This window comes from Grammomys surdaster, unplaced genomic scaffold (genome assembly GCF_004785775.1).
Source record: "Grammomys surdaster isolate TR1022 unplaced genomic scaffold, NIH_TR_1.0 67, whole genome shotgun sequence".
NCBI classification, from domain to species: Eukaryota; Metazoa; Chordata; class Mammalia; order Rodentia; family Muridae; genus Grammomys; species Grammomys surdaster.
In genome coordinates, this window is record NW_021604569.1 from 19,650,281 (window position 1) to 19,671,918 (window position 21,638).

At 46.0% G+C, this 21,638-nt stretch overlaps 1 protein-coding gene across 3 annotated transcripts in view; it reads left to right on the forward strand.

Moving 5' to 3' along the window:
• Tns3 (tensin 3) overlaps positions 1 to 21,638 on the forward strand; it is a 232,968-nt gene that overhangs the window by 79,160 nt on the left and 132,170 nt on the right. For all 3 annotated transcript variants that reach the window (XM_028777165.1, XM_028777157.1, XM_028777161.1), the window contains one exon: positions 5,337 to 5,375. The gene's annotated coding sequence lies outside the window, so the exon portion shown is untranslated. The remainder of the gene's footprint in view (positions 1 to 5,336; positions 5,376 to 21,638) is intronic.

Below are 21,638 nucleotides of genomic sequence, written 5' to 3' on the forward strand. Positions count from 1 at the left end.
CCCCCCGCTCTCCTGATTTGGAAGGAAGTTGTTGCTCTCTGGCTTCGTGTCAAAGCTGAAGTAAATTTGCCTCTGGTTTTATGTAGCTTATCCTGAGTCCCATCATTCTGATCAAAGCAATTTCACGATACTTTGAGCACCAAGATGGTTCTTTCTTTAAGCAGGAAACTGATTTCTCTCCCACCCGCAGTGCAGAGGTGGCTAGGGACCACTACTTCTTTGTCTTTTACCTGAAAGGTTATTGGTGGATTTATTGGAAGTTGCCTGCATTTACTTATTGATATATTTGTTTTGATGCTGGGAGCGGGGGTATCAAACTCAGGGAATGGTGCATGCTGAGCTTTGCCAAATTGCCCTACCCTCCCACCCCCACCCCACCTGGCCCTTGTGTGCACTTACTGAATGCCTTTGAATGATTGATGGTTGATGTTGCTAGGTTGATTCTCCTTTCCAGATTTCCGTGCATGGGTACGTCATGCCCACTTGAGAGAGTTCTCCTATGGGCATAATCATCGAGAGAACAAGTAAGAAAGAGGGCCAGTAAAGAGAGCAACCACCCAGGCTTCCACTGTAGTGATGAACGTGTAAAAACATGCTAGGAACCTGAGGGCATGACTCTCCATTCTTCCAGGGTTCTATGATGGTCTAGGAAGCTCATTCACAGGAATCAACAGGATTGGAATTTTTGATGATTCACAGAAGGTTGAATGCAAACTTACCTTTATTCTATGTAGTAGCATGTAGTGATTTTAACCATGCATCTCTTAGAGAAATTGATAGAAAAATAATTACTCTTGACATGGCTTGGCCAAAAATGAAATTTCATTGACCATTACAATCAGGGTTAAATTCGTGGTTTAATTGCTTGAATGAGAAGATGTAAACAATGTGTTGAACTGGTTTGTCCTTTCTCTCTCTGGGGACTTTGATCTCCTGAATGGTCATAGTAGACTTCTCCTAGCACCAGAGACTCCTGCTGGCCATAGTGTGGGGCACAGGCAGCTGGCCGTGACTAAAGCTTTCTTTTTCAAAGTACACTTCACTTGTCGGTTAAAGCTCTACCTTTTGCCCAAGATTCAGGATTACAGGACTCTGTGGTCACACTAATAGAGGCACACAGGGACATACTTCCAGACAGGAGACATGCATACATTCTGACACATCAAAGACACACTCATATATTCCCCCAGCACATGTACACACACACACACACACACATACACACATGTACACATCCACATACTTAGTGACTCTGTCACACATCAGAACTCTCTCACAAGTCTCAGAGATTTGGTCATATACGGGCTGTCACACTAACTCACATATTTCTTAAAAAACAAAAAAGGTCAGTTTTGGGGAACCATACATTCTAGGCAAGCTTTATACCACAGGGCCCACCCCCACCTTCCTCCTAGTCTCTGCATTTTAAATATGCATGCTGCCATTCACTTGTGTAATTAGTGTCAGGTCATAAGCCCCTCCTGCTTCCTTGATGACCTGCTGGCTTGGAGACAAGGTTATCAACATCAGCAGGCTCCAGGCATCCACATAGCCAGGTATGGGTTGGGCATAGCCTTGTTTGTTTGTGGTTGTCCTTGGTAACCACAGATTAGGCCACAGACTAAGCCAAGTAAAGGCCATAAAATGGCTCTCAGGCAGGTCTTTCAGAGGGGCCCTGGTCAGGTCAAGAGAAGGACATAGGTCCCAAGATCTATTGCTCATAGCTCAGGGTCCATAGCTCTCTCCTGGGATTTTTTGTAGCTGCCAGCCCTGACCCTTTACTGCCACCTTTTGTCACCCTGACTCCTATGGGTGCTGCCATCAGGAGGAGAAAAGGCAGCTAAGACCCACAGGGTGTATTTGTGAGATTCAACCTGTGACAATCCTTCTTGATTTAGCTTCCCACGCACAAGACAGAATGTGCTGAATTTCTGCGTTGATAGGGTTCAGGACAAAGACCTGCAGACAGGCGTGGCTTATATAGGACATGTTTGTGGAGCTGACTTGAACCTGCACATGCGTGGCCCCATGAGGGTGTGTCCTGATGCTTGGTGCTCAGCCTGTAGTCTTCTCGTCTCCACATTGCTGAAGCTGCTCAGCCTCCAGCTGGCTGGTAGGCACACATTAGGGAGCGATTCACAGAGGAGGTGTCTTAGCCCAGAGATCCCTGAGTAGAAACATCCATAGGAGCGTACCTGAGGATGGGTTGGCACTGGGCGGGCCCTTGTCCCAGTGCCCTGCACTGGTGTCTGCCACTCAGTTATCAGTCCAGCTTGAGGCCTTGGATGGATATCCTGAGACTGGAGATGTCCCGGGCTCATAGTGTTTCCTTCAGTGACATGCCAAGAGGCAGAAGAACAATGTTAGATCAGATGCACCTGAAAATGAAGAACAAGCATGAAGATGAAGAATATAAGGTGCATCCTCATCTGGACTCTGGACAGACAATGAGCTATCCTCATTCTGTCAGCTGAACAACTTCCTGCTCTTACTATATCTCCATCCTACTCCTGCTGGCTCTTCACCTTCAAGAGATGAAGTTGGGGAAGTGGGCAGGTGGGTCCACACATCACAGGGGCAAAAGCAGTAGTGACTGAGCTCTAGAACTTTGTGGGCTCCAGCGAGTAGAAAGAAGTGTGGAAAAACTGTACCCTCCTTTCTAGACAGGTTGGATGGCAGCTGGAACCTACAAGCCCACAAAGATAGCCAAGGGGCCCAATCATACAGCTGCTGCTGGGGGGTCCACGTTTCTTTTTTTTTTTTTTTTTTTTTTTTTAAACTTTATTTATTTATTTATTTATTATAAGTACACTATAGCTGTCTTCAGACACCCCACAAGAGGGCATCAGATCTCATTGCAGATGGTTGTGAGCCACCATGTAGTTGCTGGGATTTGAACTCATGACCTCTGGAAGAGCAGTCAGTGCTCTTAACCACTGAGCCATCTCACCAGCCCGAGGGTCCACGTTTCTTAATGCCAGGTGATGGGCATGATCCAAGAGTGGGAGCATCCTGAGAGGGGCAACATGATTCTGACTGTGGTCAATTATTGTCCTTGCTCTAAACAAGGAGAAGTAAACTGGAAATACTGATTATATCCAGATATCTCTCATCCTGATATCTGGTTGTAGCTACTTTGGAAGGACATATCTTGATGTGTTTTCTTGATTGTAGATAGTGTTTCCAGGATTTAAGTAGCCTCTGATCACAGAATTTAGGTCTCAATTGTAGTCCCTAGATCTGCACACTGCACACCACCTGTAGGGGGATGTGGGATATAGAACACCCCCCCCCCCCCCCGTGTGTGTGTGTGTGTGTGTATGTGTGTGTGTGTAAGGTCTCCCTATGTAACCTTCTCTGGTCTGAACTCTTTGAAAGACCAGGCTGGCTTCAAACTGACAGATGCTTCCTCTGTTTCTTTCCCAAATGCTGAGATTAAGCATGTGTGCCCATGCCCAGCCCTTAACCATTGTTTTTAAACTGGAGTTTCTGGTATGGCATAGGAATTCCTCCCACACAGGCTTCTGGTCTGTTACTTGAAATATTGTTAAACTATATTTAGGACAGTCTTCAATTTATAGAAAATTAAGCGCTTGTTTGGTTTATTTAAAATCTGTCTAATGTGTAATACTTAGTGAGTCAACATCAATACATTGCTAGCCCAGGTCTACAAGCCTATAATTTACACAGGGGGTTCATTGGGGTGTTGGTCCTTCTGTGGATTTGGACTCTTGTTAGTGACATGTGCCCATCGTGACAGTACCAGTTAGAACAGTTCAACTATTCTCAACGTTGTCTGTTTTTCCTCTTCCTCTACTCTTCCCTCAGCCTCTGATAACCACACATGTTTTATTCTTTCTATAACTTCCGATTCTCTAAAATGTCATAGATGGAATCATGCGGCAGGTAGCATCTTCTGGTCGGTTACTTCAACTTAGCGGATGTACATTTAATGTGACTCTGTGTCTCTTTATGTCCGGTTAGGCTATTTCTGCTTACCGATGAGTAGTAGTCTGTGCTGTGGAATACAAATGATATCCTAAAGGCAGAGACTGATTGTTCATACCTTTCTTACCAGTGTGACTATGTCATGAGGGACCAGGATGTGTGTATACCCAGTGGAGGCTTGCTGGAGTGGAGTGAACCACAATTCTTTATTAACCATGAGTTCCCCTTGTCCAGCGCCATCACCGGCCCATATGGTTCTAGCACCAGCTCCCTGTGTCCAAAGCCATGGGTTAGTTTTCACTTTATGTTTATTTGTTGGCTTCTTCCCTGATCAACCCATCAAAATCTAATATGTACATGGGAAACTGAGGGCACACAAATTCAAAAGATACGAGTTTCTGCTGCCAGTTGCTGTATGAGGATAGAGATGAAGAGCTAGTGAGTGCGAGGCAGAGGTCCCCTCTCCCTGCCAAGAATATGAGTCAGCATCCTGGTGGAATAATGGCGTGTCCCAGACAGATGAGTGGCCATGTGTCACATAGCTCTTGAGAAACTGAGCAAGATAAGCAGGAGGCCTACAAATAGTGTCCACATCAGAGACCAAGGTCATACTGCTAACTACTGCTCCAAATTGGAAACCACACTGCCTGGGCAGCCTTCTTTTCCACAGTTCCAGAACACTCTTTAAGAATGGGAGTGGTGCAGAGGGTCTAACATGGGCAAGCCAGAAAGGAGCTAGGTTACAGGAGCGAGGTCCTCAGCAGCCTCCTGGACAGACAAGAAGCACATCCAACGTCTTGACTCACACACACACACAGGGACTTTAGCTTAGGACTCACAGTCTCTGCTTGAGCACTCTTCATCCAGCAGCTGCCCTGAAAGCAAGGTGCTGTTCGTAGCTCGAGCTTTTACTGCATTACCCTGGCAGCTTAGCAAGCTGACTCTGGGAGAGTCCAAGCGAATTCCTTTCTACTGTCTGAGGAATAGATATAGTTAGACTGTGTTTTCAGTTTCACATGCATAGATAGTTCTAGAGAAAGGAGCCCATTTTGTAGAGAAAAAAAGTCCGTAAATGTGAATGTTTATACTCAGGGCAGCTTGAAACCACCCTGCAGAGTCTTCCACCTTCTCTGGGCCCCCGCTTCACATGGTCCCCAATGAGGAAGAACTTAGCCGGGGGTACATGGACTGGTTGCGTGACATTCAAGGTGAACTTCTGTTTTTATGAATGATGTGCAGATTCAAAAAAAAATTTTTTTTTGGATGGCTGTGTTATTACTTCTTTCCTAAAATTCTGTGACGCAGCCCCAGCCTCTGGAAACTGCTTTGACTATGGTGCCTGCTGCCTGAGAAGCCCTCGCTCATGTTTCTTTTCCTTGTTTTTTAAGGTGGCGACTCCCTGCTCTGTACAAGTCCACCTGGACCAGGTAAGACTTTCACATTCCTTTGGAAGTCGGTGTATGATCAGCCAGGGTAGTCTCTGTACAGGCTGTGGGATTTTTCTCACTTAGAGGGTAGAAAGGGACTCTCTTTTGTTTTTGGTTAAGGTAGAAAATTCACCTACATAAGTGGTGGTCCCAGCACTCAGGAAACAGAGGCAGGCAGAATTCAAGGCCATTATGGTGTACAAAGTAAGTTCTAGGACAGCCAGGACTACAAAGAGAAAAATCCTGTCTCAAAACAAAACAAAACAAAAAGATAGCAAATGTTTCACACTCTTTAGTAGTGGTAACCTGCAGGGTCAGTAGCATTTACCTTTGGGCCCCCAACTAACTTATGGTAGAATTGTCTTTAATGGCAGCACCAGTGTCCCAGGGTGGCATTCACTTCTGACATATGCCATGCTTTTATCTCTCTGAAAGTAAGCATAGCAACACTTTCTCTGTGACGTGCCATTGGGTGAATGTAAAGTTTCCCTTTGTTCCTTGGCGGGTTCTGCTTTGAATGTCAGACAACCTGCTCTTTGTTTCTGGTGACTTCTTAACTTGCAGTAGGCCTGTGGACTAGGAGGTAGGAGACAGGCAGCCATGTTACCACCAGTCAGGAGTGGCCCTGAGGAGTCCCTGTCCCAGCCTCACTTGTGAGGGAGAGCATCGAGCCTGCCACCTCTAGCAAGGTGCCTTTCATATGTGTTGCTTGACTTTTGTGAACTGGATTGGGTCATGGTACCACCCTGCTTTCCTGTATGTAGGACCTGATGCTCCAGTTGGTGTCTTTGCTTGTTTTCCTACCATTATGTCCTTGTGGATGGTGCTCAGTGGTCTCTAGACATGAGGCTGGTCCTGTCTGTCTTGTAGGGTAGAGCATTCTCTGAGGGCTTAGCTCAGAGGTGTCATGCCAGCCTTGTTCTCTTGAAGAAGCCAACCTCAGATCCTGGCCTTCCTGCTGAGCCTCAGTCTCCTTCTGTTTTCAGTGAGGATGGTGTTGCTCCATGGCCTAGCTGGCAGCCAAATGAAAGAAAGATGTTGAGTTGGCTCAGTGGTTACGAGCACTGGCTGCTCTTGCAAAGGACCTGAGTTTGGTTCCCAGCACCTACGTGATGCCTCATTCATAGGATGTCTGTTGTGTTCACACTCCTTTGAGTGCTCTCACAGGCCTTTTCCCTCTGGGAATGTAAGCTGTGCATCTGAAGTCATCAAAGGGATTTCTACCAACTGTAAAGACCATGATAGAGTACCACATACTCACACCCAGGCTGCCCATGCTGGTTTCAGGGCTGCATAGGGACATTGCCACCCCCTCCCCTTTTTTGTGAACTGCCTAGTCAGGGTCTTGAGACACATCTACATGTGTGTTATGCATGTATTTATTATAAATGTATGGGTATATAGATATATGTATTATGCCTACCTATAATTAGTATGTTTCTATGAGTATATGTGTATTACACATGTATTTGTTACATTTGTATGACTATGTGATATGTTTGTAAATGTTATATTTGTTGTTTATACAATGTTTGTGCATAATGTATATGATTACTGATTGCTATGCCTGAGAATTTGCATGTGTGTATTTGTGTAACTTGTATATGTATAATATTTGTGTCTGTTATAGATATGATTGTTATGTGTACTTGGTTGTTTATATACATATATACATATTCATAAATATATAATATACATTCCTTGATGATGGAAGCACACCCTGAGAGTTACCCTGCTAGGTGATATTTATACAAACTGTGGTGGTATAGCCAACTTTGATGGCATACCTGATGCTTAATTTAAAAAAAAAATGTTTTAAGCTTCTTTGGCTAGCAGATAACACTCAAACACACACACATTAGCTGAGGCTACTCAGGGTCAGGACAGCATTGCCTTAATCTTCTGCCTCAGTGTGTTGTCATCCTAGAAAGCCCACCCCCCCTTTTTTTTATAAGACTTACTTTATGCATGAGCACACTACCTTTGCTGTCATAAGACACACCAGAACATCAGATCCCATTGCAGATGGTTGTGAGCCACCATGTGGTGGCTGGGAATTGAACTCTGGACCTCTGGAAGAAAGAGCAGTCAGTGCTCTTAACCACTAAGCCATCTCTCCAGCCCCCTAGAAAGCCTTTTGAGGCAGGCTGGAACTCTCACCTCCTGGAGGTAGCCAGAGCTTCTGAAAACCTGCTGGAGCCTGTTTTATAGTTAGTCTTTAAAAAATGAATAAGGGGTCTGGAGAGATGGCTCAGTGGTTAAGAGCACTGGCTGCTCTTGCAAAGGACCTGAGTTTGGTTCCCAGCACACAGATGATGGCTCAGAACCACCTATAACTCTAATTCTGAGGGATCCAACACCCTCTTTTGGCTTCCTTAGGCACCGTACACACCTAATGCACATATATACATGCATGCAGGCAAATATTCATACATGTGGTAGAAAATTAGGTTGAAAATCTTAAAAATAAATAAGTATTCTACGGATGTTATAGCATAGTGAATGTATCTATCATCTCATGGCTGTTACTCTAATCAGTTACTGTGGGCTGTGCACAGTTGAATGTGCACATGCTGATATGCTAGGTTATGTAGGTCGCTGACCTAGCTTCACTGTAAGCTCTGAGTGGCTCAGTGAATCACTGTGTTAAGGCAGCTGCTGTGTTTCCAGGTGATAAGAAGCTATACATTCTGTTATGGTGAGACGACTGTCTTGTGGGTAGTTGTTGGACTGAAATGTTATATGGCATGTCTTTCTTTCTGCCTCTGTCTTTGTCTTCTTTGTCTCTGCTTGTGTGTGTGTGTGTGTGTGTTTCTTCAAAGTAATCATGCACATGTTGACTTGGTATTAAGCGCTCAGAACTTTGCAGACTGCTTTGTCCACAGACAATTCTCCACATCAAAGAGATATTTCAGCTAATTTTTTTTTGGGGCTGGGGTAAGTCAACTGAATTGTGAAGATTATGCCTGTGAGCTGGAGCTCATGCAAGGACCCGTGTGGATGTTCTGGTCAAGTCCTTGGCTGTGTATCTGCCCTTCTTAGTGGCTGCCCTTTGTGGCAGTGTGTGAGGTCTACATAGGCTTTTGCACAGGGTGGCTCCTACAAGTTTTAATCCTATGTGTGGCTTTTTCCTTAAGGCATGGAAAGTCTGTGGGGGGACACATGGAAGAGTTGGGGTGATGGCTGCTTTAGCACCATCACTGTCTTTGCTGTTGGCACTGAGGTGTGTGGTACACTCTGTCCCTGACACATGCATATCCGGAGCATCATTTCTCAGTACAGAAAGCACCCAATATTCCTTGCTCTCCTGTCCCTGCATGGGCTGAGAATCCCCTGGCATTGGCTCAAAAAGTTACATTGGCTCAAAAAGGCTTTCAGATGTCCCTGTGAGAGCACTAGACCACATGACTGGCCAGGCTACCTGAGAACGGGTTTTGTTCGCTGGCTGTCATTCATTGAGTACTTCCTCTGTACCTGATACTTTTTGCTTGTGAGGTCACCGCTGAGGCTCAGCAAAATTTAGAAGCTCCCCAAGGTCACTCAGCTGTGTGTATGCTGAGGCTACTCATCCTCACTGAGTCTGTTGCTGGGGTCCTTCCTTAGAACTTGGGCCCTAGCAGCCCTAACAAGCTAAGCTTGGCCAACCACCCACAACATGTCAATTAAAGAGACAATAGGAAAATCCAGAGAAAGGAAATGTACTCCATGTTCTCAGAGGTCTAGTCCTGCCCTCCCCTCCCTTTGGTATCTACCCCCTCCCCCCAAGTCTGTTTTCCTGGGCACTGATAGGTTTAGGTTTAAACACAGATTGACATAGTTTAAACATAGGTTGGCTCCCTTCATCATCTTTGACCTCTTCTTTCCTACAAGGTGGTCTGACGTTGTCAGAACTGCATGAACTCTTCCTGGGAGACAGTTGTCCTCTGGCTGGCACCAGGCATTAACTTTAGGCCTTCTCCCAGCATGAGTTTCCTGGGGAAAAATTCCAACTCTTTGGGGACTATTGTCTCAATAGTCCCATAGTCGAGGGAGGGGCACTCTGAGCTCTTTAAAACATCTTCCCTCCTGCTAGGATGGTTACAGTGCTGTTTCTAGTGTTTGGTGTAACACATTTGTAAAGCAAGGAGCTGTCTTGTGCAAAACTGCCCACTTAGTCAAAGTGGAAGGGGAATTAGTGATTATTTAGGGTTGCAATGTTTCCTGTTCAGGGCTCGGGACTGTCTCAGGAGTTTACAGACCACGGCTGTGGGATGAACATCCTGGAACCAGTGGCTGCAGACACTCCAAGGGTTCATTGCTCATGGATGAATGTGACAAGCAGAGGTTCCAGGGTCCATGTCTCCTGAGCCCTCTCACAACATCCCTGGTCTACGTGTCACCTGAGCTGACACATGAAGTGTCCCTCTGAGATACTCCTGCCTCCCTCTTCTGCATGTGAAATTAGGGGTCCTGGTGACTCATAGTCTGTCCAGCTTGGGGAGCAGGTGGCCTGCATGCCTTCTGGATATGGCATATGCAGCTGGAGTTGGCAGTTGCTTCTGAGGTTGGCCATGCCGGTGCCTTGGTCCTGCCGTCTACATACACCACCTGCCCTCCTGCTCGGTCCAGGGTTGGTAACCTTTTCTCCACCTGCCTCCTGTACTTCCTGCCTCTGTTGGGTGGGTGTGAACCTGCAGAGTTCACTTCATCTAGCATATTTGAACTCTGTGAGCTGCAGGTCTGTCTGAGACCTGGAGTGGTGCAAGCTCGGGGAGTGACAATTTGAATCACTGTGGCACTTTTCACTGTCCTGGATAGTAAGAAGGGCATGATAAGCCTTACCAGATGGATGAGTGACAGCCTTTGATCAGCTATTGGCTCTAGGGACACTGTTGTCTTTAAGGTTCATTTATTTGTGGGAACAAAGGTGCCTTCATAATGGGGAGGAGGGACCTTTGGAATGGCTGCCAGGCATTAACCTTCGATGCTTGGTCTTCTGTTTCTTTGCTGATAGCAGTGCCTGTTTCTCCTTCTGGCTTAACAAAAGTGGGATGTGAGGTTGGCGTAATACATGTACTGAAAGTGTTAGTTGGTGTGATCGACTAGGAGCTGGAAGGCAAACCTCTCTTTGTAAGTGATGATGTTGTTGATAAAGCAAGCATGGTGGGTGGGCTACGTGTGTGTGTGTGTGTGTGTGTGTGTGTGTGGGTGTATGTGTGTGCGTGCATCTGTGCACATGTTTAACATTGAGCCCAGGGTTTTATCCAGGCCAGGCAAGTACTCCTTCACGGAGCTACAAAAGGGCTATAAAGGTATAACCTTTACCCCTTTTTTATTTTGAGACAGGGTTTCACTAAGTTTCATAGGCTGGCCTTGAACTTGTGATCTCCTCTCTTAGCCTCTGGAGCAGTGAGGACTACAGACCAGTGCCACAAAGCCTGGCTGGAGGCTTGCACTTTGTAAGGAGGGGGGAAAAGGAGAACATATGGGCATTGCAGAGGATGTTGAACCAGGTGGTAGGACATGTCCCGACCCATGGCTGACTTCTGGTAGTCAAAGGTTTGCTTCATTGTAACTTCATTAGGCCCCGAGGCAGTGTATGGATAGAGCGATATGGTTTTCAGAACAGTGAGGGGCATTGGTGGTTTTATGGTCTGTTTCTGTCTAAGCAGTGGGAACCTCAGTGACAAGAGAGGTGACAGGTTATTTAGAGGCAGATTCTGAAACTCAGCTGTTCTACAGACTTGTGAATACATGCACATGTATGTGGTCACATGTACACATAGACACAGAATGTAATAGGACTTTCAAGTGTCAGGCTAAGGTAAGTAAATCTGGTCCTGTCCAGGCGGTGACACAGAGAGTCTTATGATGTGGATCTGAATGGCTTTATAAAAGTCCCACCTTTCTGCAAAATGGTGTGTAACCACTTTCTTGTGGGGTCCTTGCAACAACTAAAGTGATGTGTCACAATTCAACACTAGCTGGGCATGGTGATTTCTGTGATTTTGGGGCCAGTCTGATCTACACAGGGAGTTCTAGGACAATCAGTGAGTGATATACAAGACCCTGTCTCAACAATAACAACAACAACAGCAAAACAAAAACCCCCAAACAAGCCAAACAAACCAAACGTATAAACACACTGAAAATGCTCAGTGCTGCTCACGCTGTACAGAATACCCAGGCTGAATGGGCTGAGCCTGATTTGCTTGTTCCTTGAGTTGGAGAAGACAATGAAGTCTTTTAATTTTGTGGTTTTGCTGTTGACTTTACGTTGTTATCTTACTGTTTTGCTGCCTGACAGGGAGAACCAGTCTGATGAACTTCAGAGAAATCCTCTATTTCCGGAGGACAAGGGTATGGAGGTCATGCAATATTTTGTGTCCAGTGGATCCTCTTTGGAGACAGGACAAAAAGCATGGGACAGGGCAGGACGGTTAGACAGGTATATGCGTCTCTTTGTAGCCGCCAGGATCAGATTGTCCTACAGAGATACAACTATGGTATAAACGTAGCCTGACAGTTTTCTACTGAAGCTCATTCAGAGGCAAAGTATATATTGCCGCCTTTACTTAAAGTGCTGTCTTTATGGTCTGTTTCTGTCTAAGCAGTGGGAACCTCAGTGACAAGAGAGGTAACAGGTTCTTTAGAGGCAGGTTTCTGTTAGTCACAATGGAATCCTGATCTCAGATGCAGGAATGGCTTTTCCTGTGGAGCTTCTGGGGTCCATGTCCATGATGTGTTTCCTGAGGGGGCTTCTGATGGCTCATTTACAGGTGGCCTGTAAGGAACAGAGGTGCAGCTACCTCAGTACCATACTGCTTATTGGGGGGCTTCATCATAAGGTAGGCCTTCCTTCCCAGGGTGTATTTGTGAGGTTTTCAGGGCACTGCCAGCTGCAGGGCGCAGCTGCAGGTGTAGGCGCAGGTGCCACGCGCAGGTGCCACGCGCAGGTGCACACGCAGGTGCACAGCTCATGCTACTACCAGGTGCATACATGGTGTGGCTTTGCTGTTTCTCATGCTGCAAGGAGGAAAGGTTACCTAGTACTGTTTTGAACTCATAAAGGCTTTGCTTTGTTTTGTTTAATTGGAGCAAAGCAAACAGGCTGTGTCTGTGAAATGTGACATCAGGAGTCAGGGTCTATAGAAGCTGGGAATGGAAGTTTCCAAAGCAGGCTTTTAAGAAGGAAGTGATGTTCTGGATTGTTGTAATTCAAGATATGCATGTATTGTAGTACATGTGTTCATGCATGGTATGCATATGGGGTGTGTGTGTGTGTGAGCATATATGTGTGTGCATGCACTGTGTGCCTGTGGTGTGTATGTGTGTATGTGTGTATGTGCGTATGTGTTGGCACCTTGTTCAGTAAGGTTTGCTTAATTCCTCCAAACACACAGAGAAAGGAGATCAACAGGAGGACAGACTGACTTACTTAGAAATCTGTTCAGGGTTTCCTTTCGTCTTTGCATTTCTACAACTGGTCATGGTCTTTCCTAGGTCCTGAGTTATCTCAAAATTAATTGTCTACTAAGTTGGTGAGGAGGTACTCCAGAGGAATGGAAAAAGCTTACTTTAATGATTCTCTTATTCTGTTGTAAATTTAGCAGTAACAGATTTCAAAGCCACTCAAGGTTTTCATCTGTTGAATATTGGGAGTTTGGTGAAGAGGTGCTGGGCGACCAGTAATCTAGGACAATGGAGTGAGTAGCCTTGTACTCCAGAGCTATGTAGGCATCTTCTGCAGTTGGCCTCTTTGTATAAATTTATGGTGTCCATGATGTAAGTCTAGGAACTGGATGGCTGTTGATTTCCTGCTTGTGGTTCCGATCTACCACATTGGTAAAAATAAATTGTAGATTTCACATTGAGCCTCAAGTATTCCAGAGTGAGGTTAAGGTGAACATACAGCATTGGGTGTTGGAAATCAGGGAACCCTTGGGGACAGAGGATCTGGAGAACTGAGCAGATTGAGGTGGGATGAGCTGGCTTATGTCTAGGCCCGTGTGACTTACCTGAGGACATGACTGGAAAGTGGGAAGATGTGAGGTCAGCAGCCCCTAGTGGAGCCTGGTCTTTGTTTGGGGAAGAGCCTCAGGCCTTTTTTTTTTTTTTTTTTTTTTTAAACCAGTTGGTCCCTTCTGGTCTTCCAGCCCTCCCCACTTCCCTAAGGTGGGGGCATCACACAGTGACTCATTCTGTCTCTTTCCAGCAAGTGTTAGTATAGATTGCAGGTAGCTGGGTTTCAGTGAGTCCAAGGAGGCACAGAACCTGGAGCTAGGCAGGACTCTGTGTCCCCAGAGTTGTTCACACTCTGCAGTAGCAGGCAGCTCCTTGAGGGCAGCACAGATCAGCCTGGCTCTCTGGCCTGGCTAATAGAGGCACATTCATTACATATTTACTGATCTCTTTCCTAGTTTCTACACCATCCTGTAGGTTTCAGGGAAACCTGAATGTCATTGTCCTTAAGGTATGGGTAGCTGTGGGTAGCTAGGAATCGCATGCTAGAAGAAATGTCTGGAGCCTGCTTTCAGTCAGAGCCTGGTCTCATAAAGGTATTTTACACAGTTCTGACTACTGATCAGACTCCGTTATAGAAGAGACTGGAGTCCAGACAATGATGGGCCAATGGTGGACAGGACCACACCATAACCAAGACTAAACCTGAACTCCTCTCAGATGCTCATCTTCTTAGCTTTGCTTTGAAGTGTTCTTACCTCCTTGTACCTGTGACTGACTTGAAGAGAGTGAGAAGTATTTTGAGATGAAGGGTGACTCCACAGTTGCCCCTCACAATTGACTCACACCTGACCGTTCACCTAAGAAGTGTGTGTGGTGGGAAGAACAAATAGCTGGCATCCTCATTTCTCTGGGTTCCAGAGGATACTTTGCTGGTATTACTGGAGTTGTTCAAGTCAGAGTCTGGTCCCTGCAACCCTAACTGCTTAGGTTCAGCCACTGGTCCTCAAGAAGCCAGTTAAAGAAACAAGCAATGGAGAAAAGCAGAGAGAGATTTATTCCCCAATATCGTCACACCAGGAAGAGGAAGAAATCAAGACTGACAGCAGGCTTCAGACATTTCTTCTAGCATGTGATTCCTAGAGAAATTCTAATGCTAACATCTAATTCCATTGTCCTACTAGATGGATAGCCAGTGTGAAATATCTCTCCATCAATACCTTGACTCTTACTGGGAAGTTAGAGGGTTGTAGGAATAACTCAAAATGATGTTTCCTTAACAGTCACACCTATCTCAGAGCTGTAACTCTGGGAATGTGAACATGCAGGGTGAGGATGGGCCTGTATCCACACATGGAGGTGTTCAGGAAAAAGGCCGTGTGATGATGGAGACAGAGAGAGAAGCAATGTGTCGACAAGACCCCAGATCCCAAGGCTGCAGTAGTCATGTTAAGATGCAAGAGATAGGATCAGTCTCGAGATCTGACCCTTGAGGTATAGCCCTGCTGACTCCTCAGCCTTTCTAGCCCCGTATGTGGGTTTTGAGGTGTGCAGTGTGGGGTTCTTGTTCCAGTAGCTTCAGGAAGCCAATACTCTGGGACCATTGTCATATTGCTTAATTTTTCCTCCAGACAACTATGGACTGATGGGAGAAGAAGCCACTCTGGGTGCAGAGCAGTGACATAGTCTTCCTAGGAATAGTATGTAGGAACAGAATGGAGTCAGAGAGGCTCCACGTGAGGCCCAGGCCAGGAAGAGAACTGGTAGGTCACTCATGGAAACTGAGAAGCAGCCTTTGTCTATGACTTGTCAGGGACATTGGGCAGGACAGTGATACCCCTTTCTCCAGGGAGGGACAGTAGAGCCAAACTACCAGGGGTTCTTTATGTAGCGAGCAGTGATGCTCTGAGCAGGATGCTGGTAGGCCAGCCAGGGCTGGGCTTGTGTTCATGGATGCTTCCCTGGGATGCCCGACTTGAGCTCAGATCTTTGCTCATCAGTGTCTTGTTTCAGTTCTCTTTTAAAACATCTGAGATGTGGTGACCTTGGAGGCACAGATCTTTGGGAAGTCTGTGGCACCTCCCATCGAGCCACAAGCCAGACTTTGATCCTTCTTTTTCTTTGATTTCACCATCCCCTCCCACACCTAAAATAACATCCATCTTTTGACTGTGTCCAACTGTGAGGGTTTTAGGCTTCTGGGTTTCTGGGAAAGGCAGTCCCAGAGAGGAGGTTCCTGGAAGCCTTGTGCTGTCATCTGTAGCTGGGAGCTACGTGTCTCAGCACAGGTCCTACTGGGAAATGGAAAATCTCCCTACAAATGTACCCAACAATGCCAGCCTCCCAAAGGCAGGCTGGCTCCCTTTGTCAGGGGTCTTTGAAAGCCAGGTTGGTTCTTGTTTGAGCTTTTGTCCTTCCCTCTGCAGGTGGAGGGATTGTGAGGCAAGGCCAGGACATGTTGACCTTTGGTGGTGTCAGCTTACGCACAAAGGGAGCACAAAGCCCTAGCTAATGATTAAATGACCACACTGGGCTTCAGGCCCTGGTTACACTCGAGGTGATGGCTTGGTTCTTACCCTCCTGTCCTCACTGTGTCTGCAGATTGGAGGCTGGTAGATCTCCCTGGACCTAGGGACTCTCATATAAAGAGAGAAGCAAGGCTGGCAGGCTGACAGCTCTTGTGTCTAGCCCCCTACCGGTTCCTCTCTTCTGGTTCCCTGGGGACCAGTTCCAAAGCCATTTCCTCTTAAATATTGACCTGAGTCTCCAGGGTGCCTTAGCCAGCCTCTTTCTGAGGGACTCACAGGAAGCAGGGATTTGAGTGACTGGAATGCTGCCAAATCTGGTGGCTAGTTCACCCTGCAGTGGATTTCCTTTATTCCACGGCCATACATGTTAATGTGGGGCCATTGATGACAGTGGCCATGTGTGATTGTTGACGGAACTATGACTACTGAGTGTAGTCAATGCTTATTTGCTTTGGATTCCCCCCCAACCCCCCCTCCTGTGTCCCCAGCTAAACCTTTAAAGAAAACATCTTTACTAATTATTTGAGAATTTCATATAATGTATGTTGATCATTTTCACTATCCTCCCCCGAACCCCTCCCAGACCCAAACCACCTCCCTATCCCCTTCAAACTCATGTTAGTATTTTTAAAAATAACCATGAAAAGTCCAATATATATGTATACACACAGATATACATATACATATACATATATATATCTACATACATACATATTACACATGCACACACACACACACACACACACACACACACACGCATGCATGCACACTTCTATGTGTGGGACCATCCACTGCAGCGTTATCAACCTGCCAGGGGCCATACCCTTAAAAACCATGGCTCTCCCTTACCCAGATGCCATCCTCTCTCTGGAGCTCTTCAATTAGAGACGGAGCTCATAGACCCCTTTCTACTCTTATATCCAGAGGATACTGTTTCTCACTCCACACCTCCCCAACTCCCTGGCTTGTATAGTCATTCCACTCTCTCACCCTTCTGCAATGGTTCCTGAGTGTTATAGGTGTCCCAGCTGTGTTCGACAACTCCACCGACAGTCATTCTCTGTACTTGGATGCCTTATGAGTTTCCGTGCTAACCAGTGTCCTCTGCACAGAGACCCGTCTGATGAGGTCTGGGAGCCGGACTGATCTATGAGTAGAGAGATCTGAATTAAGAGACAGTTGATTAATTATGTCTGTGTTAATAGAAAAATACTAAGTTCTAGTCTAGAGCCCGTGAGCTCCCAGCTGTAGGCTCTTGGCCAGACTTACAGATTTACTCTTGTTACTGTCTTTCAGCCTGTGGTGCAAGCCTTAACTCTAATTAGAAAGCAAAAGCAACATTCTTGCTACTGTTGCACCCATGGGCAGTTCTTGCCCATGGCTCCTTATTGTAGCTCACAGGGTTCACAGGTGGGTAGGTCTATTGATGCCCCTCCCCTCTAACCTACGTAACACCTTCTAGTCTAGTAGTGTGAAAGCTAGCCATCAGGAAGGAACTTTCTGGTTAGCACCTACTTTATTTCTCCACATCCTCTGACTAAAGTGTGTGGTGTCTTCAGCCATAGGTCCTTACTATTAAGTTCTACTGGACACCTTACTTAATTTTTACTCCTTGAATTGAAAAGCTTTTAGTGTATGGCCTGGTGACATTGTAAACTCCCAGTCATGTGGGATATCTGTTGGCTTAGTATTTCAATGGTCTGAGGGAGTTTTACCTTCAAGAGGTGTGTCCAGCAAGATACCATGCACTGTCCTCTGAATTTGTATCAGTGGCCAGTCTGAGAGCCAGAACCTGATCTCAAGTTCCTTCTGTACTGACAAGTGGCCCTGGTGGCCTATTTCTACCCTGCTTCCTTGATGTATAGGGGTAGACCACCTTGACTGTGATCTTCTATGGTTGCAGGTATCTGTAGCAGTTTCCTGGGGCCACAGAGAGCAAACACCTCTGAGTATTGTTCTGCCAGCAGCAGGCTGCTGTGTTATGGAAGTCTGGAGCTGGAAGATAGTGGTTCCAGTCGTAACTGTGCTCCCCTAGTGCACTGGGAATGTCCCATACACCATTAGCAAAGACTTCTGTAGAAAAGGAAACAGTTTTGTGTTTATTGGAAACTGTCATTTTTTAGTGGCTCAATTATAAAGAAAGAACAAGAAGATTTGTGTGTAATTGAATTTTAATTAAATTACACAGATGTGTGCAAAATGTGCACACATCTGGGGCTTGGTTTCCCAGCATGAGGAGCATAGGAAACCACCTTCATCTTTTCCTCAGCCTTAGAAATGTGGGGGCTGTTTGTAGACTATCATTCTAGAATGAACTGGTCCTGGAGAGCAGGCTTAGGGGGCCAGGATCCGGGACTTCAGAGGAACCAGGAGGTCTTAGATCCAGGTTGAGATAGAGGTTAGCTTTGTTTTTACCTTTGGTTGGCACACAACTTTGATCTATACCTTACTTTAAAAACATTATTGCTTAAATAACAGTCATGGTGCTAGGAAACTGATTTTTAACAATTTATAGATAAAGAAAAGTAATCACTTAACTTTTTTTCTTCTTTCTTTTGTGCCGAAGATTAAGCCTTAGGGTCTTGGCATCTGAGAGCTCCATGAACACTACCCTTCCTTTCTTGTAGGATTATTTCTTGGTGTTTCCAAAGAAAGGATGAAGGGAAGACTCTATGCTGAGTGGCCTGTACTATCTCAAAGAGGAAGTGGCCGTGGGTCATGTGCTGCCTTGGAGGAAGAGCACCCCACCCCTGCTCTGTTCTTACCAGAAATGGAACCAGAATCAGATCCAGCTCAGATCCATGAGCAACTGACAGGAAGTGAGGGGCTATGATCTGTGAGATAGCGCCCAAGAGTCAGCTGCATCTAGAGGCCCAAAATTCTACTAGGTGAAAATAAGCCCAGTCTTTAAAGATTTATTGATTTTTGTTTTACGTGAGTAGTATCTGCAGAGGCCAGAAGAGGGCACTAGATACCCTTGAACTGGAGCTACTGGTGGCTGTGAGCCACCATGTGGGTGCTGGGACCCAAACCCAGATTCTCTAAAAGAGAAGCCAGTGCTTTTTAACTTCTGAACCATTTCTCCAGACCCGGTCTTTGTCTATAAGCATGTATTGGAAAAAGAAGAGGAAGGGCCTATTTTGTAAGAGAACCAAAGAGACATTCAATCCACATCACAAGGCTTCATTTGGATCCTCATTAAAACAGATACAAGAACAATATAGAAGGAAACCATGACACGGAAGTTTCTGTGACATTGATCTTTTGGAATACTACTTCCATTTCTTAACGTCCCTATCTTGTCAAACTCTGCTGAGATGTTTCTGGTTCACAGGGTGACACTCATGCCAGGGAGGATAATTATGGGTTGCAGTTTATTTGGGTGGAGTGGTTAGCTGGGTTCCTCCATGGGCTTCAGGAACTGGCCTGCACTTCCTGGAGACAAGGCAGGAAGTGAATGATAGAGACCAGCGCAGAGTCCAGGCTGACCAGTGCTGGTCCGGGCATTTGACCTTTGAAGTCTGGAAGGAGGGCATGAGAGATGGCTTGGATGGTAAAAATACCTCCATGTAAGCATGAAGACTTGAGTTTAGTTCCTGAAGCCCATATTAAAAAGCTAGGCGGAGTGCCAATGATTTTAATCCCAGCACTGGGGAGGCAGAGATCAGCAGATTGCTAAGGCTCTCTGGGCATCCAGGCTGGGCTGTGTGGTGGCTCCAGGCCTTCGAGAGGCTCTGTCTCAAGTAACAGGCTTCTGAGGTGCTTGCTATACCCAGTGTTGGCCTCTGGCCTTCCCAGCATACTGCACGTGTGTGTACCCACACAGACACACTCCTCCAGATGCTCCTGTTCACACATGCACACACTGAAGTGGCTCATGCTGGCTTGTGGACAGTTCACCAGAATGGGCCACACTTTGTACACAAAGCATTTGCCATATCATCTGAATAAACAGTTGCTTCAGGCTAGCTAGATGCTCTTGTAAAGTTATTTTTCAATGGGAAAATACTGTCCTTTCCTTGGAGAGGAATCAATGTGGAGATGAGTTGGCTGGGTCCAGTGAGGGGAAATGAAAGCAGTTTAAGACTACATGGGGTAGTGTGCTCCTTCTCTTTGGTGTTACTCATGTAGGACCTGGCCATGGCACCACAGTGGCCATCTGAAGAGATGGGGACACTGAGGGGTGTGGCTCAGTGGGTATTCTAAGGAGGACAAGCCCAGTAGAAGCACAGGTACTATGGTTCTTAGTGTGGTCTTGAACTCAGGGTCTCATTGGGAACCCAGGAGTTTACAAATGTTTAGTGCTACCTATCTCAGGCCCTGGTGAATTTGTAAGCCAATGGGAAACAAGTTAGAGGGCTCTAGGGTCTAGCTCTAGTATGGAGCTAGGCTGTAGCACTTGTCTGGAAGAATTAGTGGGGGGACCACAGGTTAGCGATCAGCTGGGGTCCTAGAGAGGCCGTTTGAGTGTGACCTCATTAATTTTGTTTTTGGAGCTTGGGGTAGATTTCATTCTCACTAGGAATAGAATGGACTGCAAGGAACATCAGTGTGGTTTGTGAGCCCTTCAGCCAAGGCTGTCTCCTAGTTTGACATCTGTTTGTCCATGCGGAAGATGCTACTTGAGGTCTTTCATATGCTGCCTCCCTTGCATCCCTGTGGGCTGCATCCCAGATGTGGGAAATGCACTGTGTTATGTTTTTTTTCTCCTTGCTACCATCAGTTGTGTGTGGAGGTGCTGGAGAATAGCAGGAGTTGTGAGTTATTCTATACATTAGCTTTCCCTGAAGGCAACTCTTGTAAGTTTGCTGTCTGATTCATTACTCTGAACCTTCTGTGGCAGCCGTTAGAATAAAGAGACTCCAAGTCATTGGTTTGGAGGTGGTAAGCCGGGGGAAGAGCTCACAGTAGTGAGATATACAATTTCCCTCACATCTGTCCTTTCAGACCTTCAGAACTACAGTAGTCAGATGCTCCCCAAGCCATTTCCCCCAAGCAGCATTCAGGAAGGAAGAAGGGACTGTTTGTGAGGATAGGAGATATTTCTTCAGCACACACTAAGCTAGTGGTCTGGTTCAGCTGCACATGACATGTATGCAGAAGAGGACAGGGTAGGGGATGGGGTTGGGAATATGGGTGTGTCTGGGCCTCCTGATCATGTTGGGAGGGTGTAGGGCACACTGGTTGATTGATCACTTTCCAAATGACTGTTAGAGTTTATATATTTTAAAGATGATATCTTCCTCAAACAGGATGCTGTCATCTAAATAACAGTGTATGTGACCTAAGTAATAAGCAGTTTCTTCTCCCTGTCTGGTATCTGGATATCAGAACCTGATACATGAACAGGTTCCCTCTGTTTGCAGCTTCTTCCCTTGACTTGCACACAGTGTGTCCTCACACGATTATCCTTGTGTGTGTGTCTCTCATGATCTCCTTTTGAATGAACATCAGTGAACTTGAATTAAGATGCCACCCTGATAACCCCATTTAAATTCTTCAAAGTGAAGTCAGATTTCTAGCTCCTTGGGTTAGGACTCCAAGATCTGAATGTTTAAGGGACTGTTTTAGCCCTAGCCATTGGGATTAGACTTTGCCACAGTCTCCAGGGTTGGGGTGTGTGTAGCAAGTCACCATTTTAGAAATATTATTTTAATCATGTTAATCAAAGAGGGTACTGGTGGGCTAAATAAGTGTTCTCCTGTGCCTGCCCTCTGGAACCCATTGTTTTGTTGTCTGTTTTTGAAAGAGAGAGAGAGAGAGAGAGAGAGAGAGAGAGAGAGAGAGAGAGAGA